The sequence below is a fragment of the Neophocaena asiaeorientalis genome, unplaced genomic scaffold (genome assembly GCF_003031525.2).
Source record: "Neophocaena asiaeorientalis asiaeorientalis breed wild unplaced genomic scaffold, Neophocaena_asiaeorientalis_V1.1 scaffold70, whole genome shotgun sequence".
In the NCBI taxonomy this organism is placed as follows: Eukaryota; Metazoa; Chordata; class Mammalia; order Artiodactyla; family Phocoenidae; genus Neophocaena; species Neophocaena asiaeorientalis.
In genome coordinates, this window is record NW_020175410.1 from 5756368 (window position 1) to 5769672 (window position 13305).

The following is a 13305-nucleotide window of genomic DNA, read 5'->3' on the forward strand; positions in this document are numbered from 1 at the left end:
AGGTGGATTCCAGTGACAATAGACAAACCAGCACGTTTATATGCAAGTACTCATATAACACGCATATAACACAAGAATGCGTTCAGTCTTTGACAAAGTTTAATCAGAGGACTATGTGTTGCTCTACCTAATCACTGTGTACCCTTCCATAGTTTGAGTTTACTCATTATTTGCAAAATGATTTTAGACATCTATATTTTAGCACTAAACTTGTTTTTAATTACTGAACAGATTTAGTGACAATATAAAATAATTTCTGAAGTGCTCAGTGATAGATTAATAAATGACTGTAAAAAGAGCACTAACTGACACTAACCTAGTCATTGCTCTGCCATTAACTAGCTGTATAAACCTGAGATTAACAAGAGGTTACTTCTTTGAGTCTTACTTCTCTTAACTATAAAATAAAGCACTTTGACCAGATAATATTTTTCAAATTATTTAATGCTACAAGTGGTAGTAAAATCAATTTAGTGGAGACTGATCAGCATTTTTTAATGTAAAAAGAAAAGAACAAAAATTATCAGCATGCTTTTTATTCTGTAAAATCTTTAGGTTATATGTAGCAAACTATATAAAATAAATCTCTGACTGAAAAAGCTTGTGAATCACGGGTCTAAATAATGTCTCCTCTCCTGACCCCTAACATCCTCTAAAGGGCAAACAGAACTTCGGTGGTTACAAATTCATGGTATAATATTTGTAACCCTTTATGATATGGTCTCCATCTACCCTCCCAACCACTTGCTTTGCATTAAAAACATATTAGCTGAAAAGACTACATTTTCTCCATTGAATTGCCTTTACTCTTTTCCCAAAGATTGGGTTATTACATATACATGGGTCTGTTTCTGGGCTGTCTATTCTGTTCCACTGATCTATGTCTATTCTTTTGCCTATACCACACTGCCTTGGTTACTGTAGCTTTATAGTAAGTCTTGAAATCAGATAGTTGCAGTCCTCCAACTTTGTTCTTCTCCTTCAATACTGTCTTAGCTATTCAAGGACTTACATCTTTCCATATAAACTTTAGATCTGTTTGTCAATATCAACAAAATAACCTGCTAGGAATCTGACTGGGTTTGCACTGAATGTATCGTTGAAGTTGGGAAGAACTGTCATCTTGAGAGTATCAAGTAAAGTCTTTCTATCTATGTACATGGAATATTTCTCCATTTGATTTTGATTTCTTTCCCCATTTGATATTGATTTATTTCTTTGTAGTTTTCCTCATATGGATCTTGTACATATTTTGTTAGATTTATATATATGTATATGATTTATTTTTGGTGCTAAGGAAATTGGTATTGTGTTTTTAATTTCAATTCCAATTGTTCATTGCTGGATATAAAAAAGTAATTGACTTCTGAATATTAAAAATTGTATGTATATGTATAGCTGATTCACTTTGTTATACAGCAGAAACTAACACACCACTGTAAAGCAATTATACTCCAATAAAGATGTTAAGAAAAAAAAGAAAAATTGGCATTGGTACACTTGGACATCCATGTGAAAAAAAGAAAAAAAAAAGAGTCTACACACTGATCTTATACTTTTCACAAAAATTAACTCAAAATGGTTCAGAAACCTAAATGTAAAATGCAAAACTATAAAGTTCCTAGAAGAAACAAGAGAAGATCTAGCTGACCATGGATTTGACCATGACTTTTTAGATACAACAAAAGAACCACCCATGAGAGAAAAAAAATTAAGTTGAACTTCATTAAAATTAAAAACTTCTGAAACAGAAGCAACCTAAATGTCTATCAATGGATGAAAGGATAAAGAAGATGTGGCACATATATAGTGCAGGTTCATCAATGGTAACAAATGTAACACTGAGGTGTGGGATGTCACAAGTGGGGGAGGTTGGCTGTGCATCTGTGGACAGGTGATACATGGAAACTCTCTGTATGGTCCACTCAATTTTGCTGTGAACCTAAAATGTAAAGGAAAAAAAGAATGAAAGAAAGAAAGAAATGAGCTATCAAACCATGAAAAAACATGGAGAAAAATGTGTATTACTAAGTAAAAGAAGCCAATGTGAAAAGGTTATATACTATGTAATTCCAACTATATGACATTCTGGAAAAGGCAAAAGTACGGAGACAGTAAAAAGATCTGTGACTGCCAGGAGTTTAGGCGGGAGGGAAGGAGGGGTAAATAGGTGGAACACAAGGGATTTTTAGGCAGTGAAACTATCCTCTATGATACTGTAATGGTAGATATATGCTGTCACACATTTTTCAAAACCCACAGAATATACAACATAAAGAGTGAATCCTAATGTAAACTGTGGACATTAGTTAGTAATAATGTGTTAATTGTCTCATTAATTGTAACAAATGTACCACACTAACGCAAGATGTTAATAACAGGGGAAACTATTACTACAGCTTCATATATTACAGGAGTGGGCGCAGGAATGGGGGGCATATGGGGAACTCTGTACTTTCCACTCAATTTTTCTGTAAAGCTAAAACTGCTCCAAAAAAGTCTATAAAAAAAAAAGAAAAAGAAAAAAATTAAACATCTTTAGCATTTATTATTAGTATAATTACTGCTTTTCAAATTATTATGCCGTTTCCCCAATACAAATTGTACACACACTCCTTCTCTCCAAGGATTCCCCCTGTGCTGCTTCAAACAGCGGAAAGGCCTTTGAAATATGGTAGCACATGGTAGCATTACACTTTCCTGGCCTCTCAACATTAGGTATAACTATATAATTTGTATGGAGTTAAATGTGTCAATTTCCAGATATGATTGTAAAAGCCATTTTATAATTTGCCATATTTCCTGCTACAGTGCCTTGGACCACAGATGTTGAAATAAAACTGCCATCAGCTTCGGTCCTCAAGTGACTATGATGTACAGAGTTGCTCTGTCAACCTGTATTGACATGTTACTTGCGTGAGAAATCAACTTGTGTTAGTTCACAGAAAATCTGGGATTTTTTTGTGTGTGCTGCTTAACCTAGCTTATCCTGACTTACATTCCTATCAAATCCAACCTAATTTTCATAATTCCATTCAGATGTCACATTATCCACAATCTTTTTGATTCTTGGATCTGAAAGCAATGTTTCTAGCCTTCTAATTCCCAGTAGTTTATCTGTACCTTCTAATGGCATTTAACACTTTAAATCTTGTATTAACACTTTAAGTCCTATAATTATATCCATACATGCCTTATCTATCCTATAGAACATAATTTTTTGAGGGTCAGATTTATGTCTAATTATTTTAGTACATCTCAAGCACCTAGAAGAGTATGTGGCATACCTTTTGAATACTACACAGATTTCTCTCAGTAAAATGAGGTTCCTATTGCAGATTATATTGGTAGGTCCATCAAGACAAAGAAAATATCTGTATAAATAAAAGTTACTGTTTCTTATCAAATATTATGTTTCTTATCAAATGTTGTGTACAAAATATGAAATAGACATTTTCTTTCAGATTAAACTCTTAGACAACCCCAGTGTTCTTCATTCTGGAGGAGACAGTTTCTTTTTAATTTAAAACTATATCTCTATTCCAAGGAAATTTACTATAATCAATAGGTACTTTTAAATGTTAACAGAAATTCTGACTGATCTAGACAGAAACAATTCTAAGAAAGGATATTATTTTAAACTTGCTGAATAGATATTCTCTTACATCTCTTAGTGTAGGTCTTTTCTGCATATTTGGGTCATGGCTGGCAGAAATTTATGTTTCAGACATCCATCTGTTGTTCACCAAACAGCCTTGGGCATCTAAGGCAAAAACTAGAAGCTGTACCACTTCTACTGCCATTCAGCGAAATGAAAGTTTAAAAAATAATTTCAATCACAACACATAGGAAACAGGCTAGCAGTGAAGAACTACCAGGAGCAATTTTAAATCTATCTCGGAAAAAATTACGTGCAACATTCAGGTTCCTTGTCTTCAAGGAATTATGAAAAATATTCCTCTGCCATAAGAGTTTGCAGTTGGTAAAGAGAGCCTAGACATAAAAAGATGAATAACAATGCAAAGAAACATCTACCAAATGAACAGTCTAGCAAAATGCAAAAGAATTTTAGTGTAGTCCTACGGATTGCTGGGAAAACTACGTTTTAAGCTGAACATTCAATTAAACAAACAAGCATGACACCCTGATGATATCTGTAAAAGGGAGAGGAAAGGAAGGAGGGAGGCAGGGAGAGAGAGAGACAGAGGAACACCTGTCTGGAATACTAGCATGGGTCCAGATTATAGATAGCCTTGAAAGTCAGGGATAAAACTGTGATGTCTGTCTTACAGTAGTGGACAATGAAGAGCTCCTTCTTTGAGTTTTCTAACCTGGAAGGACATGCGAAAAGTGACCTTTCAAAAAGACTGATTTGGAAAACTCTGTAGGAGGGCTTAATGAGAATAGAAACTTAGATTCTGAAGAGAAAGATTTTGGGGATAAAGAACAAAAGTAAGTGACATTTTTTTTTTCTTCTGAGAAAAGAAATGAGATGGAGGTATTTTGAAAGTAACAAAGGTTGAAGTAGGAAAAGTAACAAGGACTATTTCTAAGGTTGGGAAGAGATAAGATAAGGGTATGGCCCCTTTTTTCTCAGTGAAGACAGTCATCTAGAAAAAACTAGGGTGCTGTAAATACAACTGAGACTTGAGGTATGTGGCAAATATCTGAAGTAACTGCTCTAAGAAATCTGATCCAAGAGCTCATAAAAGACAGCAATGAGGCTTGGTTTAACTTAGGAGCCATAAAATTTGTAGTGAACCTAAGTCCATGAATTCCTCCAGTTATTTCTAGTCCGAAGGAAAAAAAAAAATTGAGATGAAACAACACAGTGGATCCAGAGAAAGTTGAGGAATTATAATAGAGAGCTCTAATGTTTTTGAAAAGTATCCATTAAAATGCCAAATCATAGCTTAAAAAGAGGGAGGGAGGTAAAATCAGAAAGAAGATGATGTCCTGGCATCTTGAGGAAATGGTGGAAAGTATCTGAAAAAGTGGAAGAACTAAGAAAAAAGATGATGATCTGAGTCACGATGATTGGGTATATGACATTTTCACAGTAAAGGACTATTGGGTAGGTGACATTCTACCTCTCATAAACAGTCTAAAATTTCATTTTTAAAAGATATACACTGATAAAATACTTCAGAAAATATTTTCTTCAAAGCCTCACACACACAAAGATTGGTCTGGTAATTCATCAAAGGAGAAAGAAGCCTGAAGAATGAGGAAAGGTGAGATTGGAGAGGATTTCTTTAACAGAGGTACTATAGAGGAAGTCCCTATATAGGAGAGTCTTTCTGAAAAGTATTCAAAGTTTTTGTCCCCTAGAAGTTTCAGGGACACTGAGACTGGTTGGAGAGGCTTCTGAAGAGTACTCAGAGAACTTGTCCTCTAGGAGTTTTGAGGGACATAGAGTTGAGCTGGTGATGCATCTATATAGTTGAGCAGCAAAGATGCAGGGGGAATGACTGCTCTTCTAAGCTTACAGGGCAAGGGGTTGCATGTGCTTACCTTAAGACCAATGAGTAAGACACGTGAAAGACAGCAAGACTCTGTTGTCTAGAAAGGGATCTGGGCCAAAGAGGACAGCCTAGTGGGAGTGGGGTGATGCCAATCAGAGAGGAGCCAAAAGGGACTTCGTTCACAAAATGAGTTACAGGCAACCCACAATAGAACATGTCTCTCACTTCAAGGGAACAGCAGGTAGGAAAGCCCTAGCAATGAGAAATCACTAAAAAGCCACAGAAGGAAGCAGGGACAAGAGTTAAACTCCAGTATGTGCCCCTTCCAAACTATAGATTTCCCAGTTTGAAGCAGGTCTGAGGTGGTGAGAGGAGAAGCTTTGAACTGGTTGAGAGACTGAAACCTTGATATTAAATTGGACTAGATTTTTGATATTGAAAAAGAAGAGAACACTGGAAAACCCATGAGTCACTCGAAAAAAGAAAATCCATCAGAGCTTGTTTAAAGGCACAGGAATGAAAGAATTAAGTTGCTTTCTATGTGCATCTTGTCTTGAATTCAGGAACAAAATTTACTTAGCTCGGAATAAAAAAGGAAAATTAGTCTTTTTAAAATAGTAGTCTGGGACTTCCCTGGTGGTTCAGTGGTTAAGACTCCGTGCTCCCAATGCAGGGGGCCCAGGTTAGATCCCTGGTCAGGGAAGTAGATTTGGCATGTGGTCTCTTCCACAATTTAGAGCCCGCATGCCACAACTAAAAGATCCCGTGTGCCGCGACTAAGGATCTTGTGTGCCACAACTAAGGATCTGTGTACGTGTGCAAGTAAGACCCTGCACAGTCAAATATATAAATAAATGAAGCTTATTAAAAAAAACAGTAATCTGGATAGTCCTTAAAGCATTTAATATAGAGACCAGAGAAGACCACTTCTATTGTCTCCTTTTATTTAAATTAATTTTGTTTAAACGTGTCAGTTTCAGACTACAGGATTTTTTTCCCCCCTCAAATTGCCATGGTGAGTTTTAAAAAAAAGGCAACTAATTGTATTTGGCCCTATTAGGAAGGTTCCTATCTTAGGGAAGCTTTTTACTGATGAAGGCACACAAATACACTTGATAAATATACAGAATGTCATGTTTCCAAATGCTGCTTTCATTAAGTCTGGGAAAAATGAGGAGGGGAGAAAGAGTAGGAAAGGAGAAAATCTGGGGATTTGGGAACAGCTAAATCATGAAGAAAGTTTACCTCACAGAAAAAATTAGATTCATAAGCAGCAGAACTCAAAAGGAAGCACTCAAAAAGAAATGGAGGATAAGATGGTACTTAATATAGTATTTATGCTGTAAACAGGTTAAAGCTTCCACATTGTCATTAAATGTCACAGGGAAAGGGTAGGAAAATGTCTAAATTATATACCACTTTGCTTTCTTTAAAGGAAAAAAGAAAGTTTTCTAAAAATATCTACTTCATTCACAATCCTAAGATGACATGAAGTGGGGAAAAATTGATTAATGATAACTAGACTAATGACTGGATGCTGGAATAAAGTTTGAATTGAGTTATTAAGTAATGATTTTTTGTTGGTGTGTGTATGTTGAAACCACTGCATTAAAATAAGAAAATAATGCTGAAACATCCCATGTTCATGACTTGCTTTAGACTATATATCTATGCTTTGGATCTGGTTCACAAATATCTGCTAATCTACATTTTAAAAACTGATTTTAGAAACAGAATTTACAGAATACCATCTGTCTTTAGAAGCTGAGAAAATAGTCCAGTCCCTCAGGAACACAAAAGTGAACTGATAAAATGCTTTGATGAAGTTTGAACTTTTCAAAGTGATTCTTAAAAAATTTAACCTCTATAAGCATACTTTAAAGAGTTTTCACACCAGCGAAGCAGATAATCATTTGTAGCCATTACTGAAGGTACATTTAACAAAAAACCAACTTAACTTCAATGACGATATAACACTACAACATAAACCTTTAAGAAACCTTCAGAGAAAACATTAAAATAGATTGCATCTTAGGTGACCAGAGTTTAAATTTAGCATATGGATATGGTCCAGAGGAAAAAAGAGAACAATATATTAAAGCTAGCTAAAATAATTTGTAGAAGTCTGAAATCACAAAAGAACGTAGATGGCTGAGCTAGGTCACAGGTGGAAATACGGTGGAATAAAAACAGTTACATATATGGATCTTTATCTGTCAAGGAAGAGGGAAACATTTTTTAACTTTTTTATAGGTGAGGTAATAATTTCATACTCTTTGGTATGAAAAGAACTAACCCAAATGAATCTAAAACTGCATGATAATTAGTATTTGATCCATTGACAGACAAGGTATTATTTTTGAATAAGAGGATTTTTTACTGCAAAATAATGCTAATACTGAAAAAAATATACAAAATCTTCCAGTTTATACATAAAGTGGCTGACACTGCACAAATCAGAATATTCTTAAACTATCTTTGCAAAGAGATTGAATATGGTTGGTTTTAGTTTCTTTTTACAGTACAGGTTTTCAAAGCTTCACAACTCATGACAAACATTAGACAGTAATATTTGACTCAGCTAAAATACAATGCTTAATACCTAGTTAAAAAAAAAATTCACTTCTAGATCCCTTTCCCTCACCTCCCTCCAAGTGCAACAGATTAGATTCTGCTGGGTCCACATAAACCATCTATGTTGTCAAGCAGCAGCTCCCTCAGCAAAGACACATACTTCACTGAATTTTATAAAGAAAGGGCCTTGAGGAGTTATAGTCTATCCTTTAATACCTTACAGTAGTACCATCCTTAATCGATTCATTTAAGAATTACCTCCAGGATTTAGTCTCCTATTCATTAAAAAGACCAAAATAGATCGCACTTAACAATAGAAGTATTTTTCCTTTTCCTATTACTAGTAGTGTTTATTTATAATAGAAAAATTATCTGAGTTTCTACATGATGAAAATCTAAAATGGCTTCAGGACAAAATCTAATTTGAGAAGCTCTTGCAACAAGGAATAGAGAATTCCTATTTCAATATATGAAAAGTTTCTAAAATACAGGCTCTTGAATCAGGCAGATATGGGTTTGAATCACTGCTGTACCACTTACTAGCTGTGTAATGTTGAACTTCTTTGAACCTCATTTTTTTTTAATCCACAGAGAAGAGATGAAAAACAGTAACTACCATAAAGACTATTGTGAGGATTAAATGAGTATACATTTTAAGTGCTTAGATAATGCTAGGCACATAGAGGTACTCAATAAATGTTAATTACTAATATTATTACTAGTAGTGAGGCAGGAGACAGATGGGCCCCAGTCTGAATAGCTGGAGTTTCTCCCCTGTGGACAGATACTCCAAAACAGCAGGAGCAAGAGAAGAGCTGAGCCCTGCCCAGATAACAGATAAAAGACCACATATTCCTCATTCTTGAAGTCAAGGAGACCTTCCCAACTATTCATGCACAGAAAGGCTCCTCAAAGGTCTAAAGGGGGCGTCACCTCATAGTAAGTGATGTCAGGTTACCCATAGGCCTCTTCACTGGACTCCATCTTGGCTAAGAGATGCGCATGCACACAAGGGAGGTTCCTAACATATACCAAATACGGACTCAGAACCAGGCAAATCAAGATGATTGGCCAAAGGAAACCCAGAAGAAATGCCCTATAAAAGTGATTCAAACTACCATGAGGGTGCAACTCACTCCCTCTGAGCCCACCCATGTGTCTATCCACAGGTACCCTTTTTCCTCCTAATAAACACTTTACTTGCTTCACTACTTTCCAACTCTGTGGAAATTCATTTCTACACAGCTGATGCGCCAGGGCCTGGTCCCTGGCCACTGGTCTAGTGGCTAGGATTCAGTGCTCTCACTGCTGTGGCTTGACTTCAATCTCTGTCTGGGAACGAAAATCCTGCTTCAAGCCGCTGCTGCAGGCCAAGGCCAACTGAGATCAGTAGGGTACTTTCTTATTTTTAAAATGTTCATTTTTTTGACCCGGAAATTACACTGAGAGTATATCTGAGCAAAAGAATATTGTATAGTACTTAAAAAATCTCATTAGAAAAGAGTATTTAACACTATGGAAAATTGTCATATAATGCAATTATATGAAAAAAAAGTATGTAACAGAATGTATAATATAATTGCCATTTTTAGAGAGGAGGTTGAGATAGAATATACCACTAAAATACGAGCAGAAATACAAATACATTTAGGTGCTATAATTGCAGGTAATTTAAAATTTTTTTTTTTTGCAGTACGCAGGCCTCTCACTGCTGCAGCCTCTCCCGCCGTGGAGCACAGGCTCCGGACACACAGGCCCAGCGGCCATGGCTCACGGGCCCAGCCGCTCCGCGGCATGTGGGATCCTCCCAGACTGGGGCACGAACCCGCGTCCCCTGCATCGGCAGGCGGACCCCCAACCACTGCACCACCAGGGAAGCCCTTAAATATTTTTATCTTTTTAAAATTTTCCAAATATTCTACAATAACCATGTATTCCATTTCTAAGAAATTAAAAAACACACATGTATGTAATTTTTTTCTGACTTCAAATTTCTCCAGAAAAGTAGAGTCAGAGAAAAGAAAAAAGGAGAAAAAAAGAGTTAAGAAGCATTTTTTAAAGCAATATTTTATATAAAGGATATTAGTTTTATTACACTAAAAATTTGCTATTCTGAATTATTACTCTCTAGCTTTAAACAAAACTCAAATAGAGTCTGACACCTCAGTTATATCAATTTAATCATATCTCCACACTAATATCTCCCTTGGAGACCATGTTGTAATGTATTTTCCTAGTTAAGCAAATATTATTTAAGCTTTATAATAAAAGGAGACTAATAGATAGTGGAAATGGCCAACTAAAACTTATTAGTAAATTTATCACTACATTATGTCTTAATTATTAGACTAAAGGATAATATTTTAAAAGGCAGAAAGTCTCTCTCTTGATGAACATGAACTCAGAGAAAGTAGATGGATCATTTAATCTTAAGTCCCAGGTTTTCCTGTAGCAAAACTGGTAGGGTAGTGAGCACGTACGGATGCTGTCACCTGCAGAGTGAGAAGAGACTGAAAACAGGCCAAAGAAGCTTATCAAAAAGACTGAAAAAAAAAAAAGGTCTGCTAAGAAGGGAGAAAACCAGGAAGAGAACAGGTTCAATGAAGGCAAGGAAGGAGTTTATAAGAAGGAAGATGTTACCAACAGTATCAACAGCCACACAGAAGTAGAAAAAAGATGAAGCTGAGTAACTGAAGAAGATTGATGGGGACAAACTGAATCTATAGCTCAGAGAAGATCCTTGAGCTGTTGCTGGACAATTCCAGAACTTGGAAAGAAGAAAGGGAATATAGGATATCAGCAATCCAGAAATGCTATGGTACTGAACCTGAGTCAGATGTCATCAACCTACCTTGAACCTGCCTGTGGGGTTGAAAGAAAGTCCTATTAGAGAAGAGTAAAGTCTGAGAGTGAATGATATTCTGTAGTTACAATAAGTGAATACTTCAGTTAGAGACAAAACTGTATGTAAGGAATTTAACAGAGATGAGGGTCACAGAAGTGGTTCTTTAATGTTAATAAGCATAATTGTCACCTGTGGTGCTTATAATAATGCTGATTCCTGGGTACCAGTCCAGAGATACTGATTTAGCAGATCTTCATGGGCCTTCCAAGCTGCCTACTTAACAGAACTACTCTGGACGATCCTAGTGCAGGTGGTTTGTAGACTATACTTTGAGGAGCAATCACAGAAATTTGGGCTATGTAGATTGACAAGTGATGAAAATCTCAAACTATGATGTAAATCAGAAGATCAAAAACATATTTTTGATAAATAAAGCACAAGGAGAAATAAAGTGGTGTTCACCTAACCTATTAAAGTTAGTTACAGGTAGTTCATACGGTCCTGTCAAAATAAGAACTGAAGCTAACAATTTAACATAGAACAGGACTGGACTAAGCTGGGGCTATGGGGCAGTGGGAGGATAGTGTGAACCACAGTCTTATAATCTGCCTTACTTAGCACTTTACCAGCAGAAAATATGTTAAGAACAGCATATTTGATATTCCCAGAAAGGGATATTCCAATTTTAAAGTAACATAAAGATAAACAAATAGAGAAATATATATGCTATGATTAAGGAAGTACATTATTAATGGTTTCTTCCACTGGGAATCAAGGGAGCAGGTGGCAGAGAGAGAGAGAGGTATGGGGTGTAAAGATAGGGTTCTAAAGAATTTACATGTATAAATCACTGCCCTTTAACTCTTACATATAAAGCACATATTGAGATTCTACGTTTTTAAAAGAAAGACATTAGTAGCACCTGAGAATGAGTACAAATTTCCTTATTTACTTAAGAATGAGGATTTCTCTTAGCACAAATGCTTGTAAGACATACTGAAGGCACTTAATCATTTTATGGCATTCTAAATGTATTTACACAGTATGCCCTAAGAGCTAATTACCTTAATTTCCAAATTCCACAGGAATGTAAAAGTGCTAGCCTGTAACTTCCCACATTTCCATCCTTAAAAGTATTCAAACGTTTATACAATAAAAGGATGTGTTGCTTATATGTATCTGCCTATTCTCTAAAAGCTATTTGTTAGGCTTGATGAATCTTCTGTTATCAAAAACTGTATACACGTTGACAAAGTGAATTCATAAGTTATCTCAAAGCTGTCTTTCGTGGTTCACTACTTTTAAATTTTATTAACTTTTTATTTTCATTTCAGTTTCAAGTTTACAGTTTTCATGACCTTGACACAGAAATAATACTCCTCCTGTCTATGGGAAGTTTCTTTGATATTTCTTCACCTATTAAAATAATGTCTGCAGTTAAAAACGAGTTTCCTTCCCTACAAGGGAAATTTTGCCTGTATCAGTTATGTCTTTTCCTATTAGTCAATACTTGGTAGAGCCAGTGGTTTAAATACAATAGTAAATCTTTACTTTCTAAATATCATTCCTTCTACTTACAAAATAAACACATTAGTATATGATGAGTGCAATTCACAGAGCACCATAATCTATATTTAATGCGAAAGAGTCATTGCCATCAATATAAAAAATACCAACTATTTGCTGATGTTATACAATAAATTTAGAAGAAATACCTTATAGAATAGTATATAATTTTAAAAGTTTGGAGAGCTATAAGTGCCTTAGTTTAAAAATAGATTAAATATAAAAATAGCTTTCAATGCCTCTTAAGCTCTAGCAAGAAATTAAAACAAATGGACCTTTTCGTGAATGAAAAAGTTAGACATGACCTTACTCTATTACTGTGAAACTCTGAAAGAGACAAGAAAGATTTTTACTTGGTATGTGTGAAGATAAAAAATAAAACACAGAAAACTGTTTTTCAGATTCCTTTTAAAAAACGCTTTTTACATTTGAAAAATCAGAACATTATCACTGATTTTGAACTCTCCCCTCTGTGGCTAAAATTATTGCTTATTTATTTTTTTACTTAATTAATTTATTAATTTTTTTTGTCTGTGTTGTGTCTTCGTTGTTGCGCGTGGGCTTTCTCTAGTTGCGGTGAATGGGGGCTACTCTTCGTTGCACTGTGTGGGCTTCTCATTGTCATGGCAACTCTTGTTGCGGAGCACGGGCTCTAGGCGTGCGGGCTTCAGTAGTTGTGGCTCGCTGGCTTAGTTGCTCTGCCGCCGCATGTGGGATCTTCCCAGGCCAGGGCTTGAACCCGTGTCCCCTGCATTGGCAGGCAGATTCTTAAACACTGCGCCACCAGGGAAGCCCAATGATTGTGTCATTTACTGAGTGCCTCTATTATTCTAAATATTGCCATTAAACCTTTCA

The 13305-nt window shown here is 35.7% G+C and overlaps 1 protein-coding gene across 4 annotated transcripts in view; it reads right to left on the minus strand.

Moving 5' to 3' along the window:
• The window catches only part of PHF14 (PHD finger protein 14), a 200755-nt gene that overhangs the window by 47846 nt on the left and 139604 nt on the right, over positions 1–13305 (minus strand). The gene's annotated exons all lie outside the window — the stretch shown is intronic.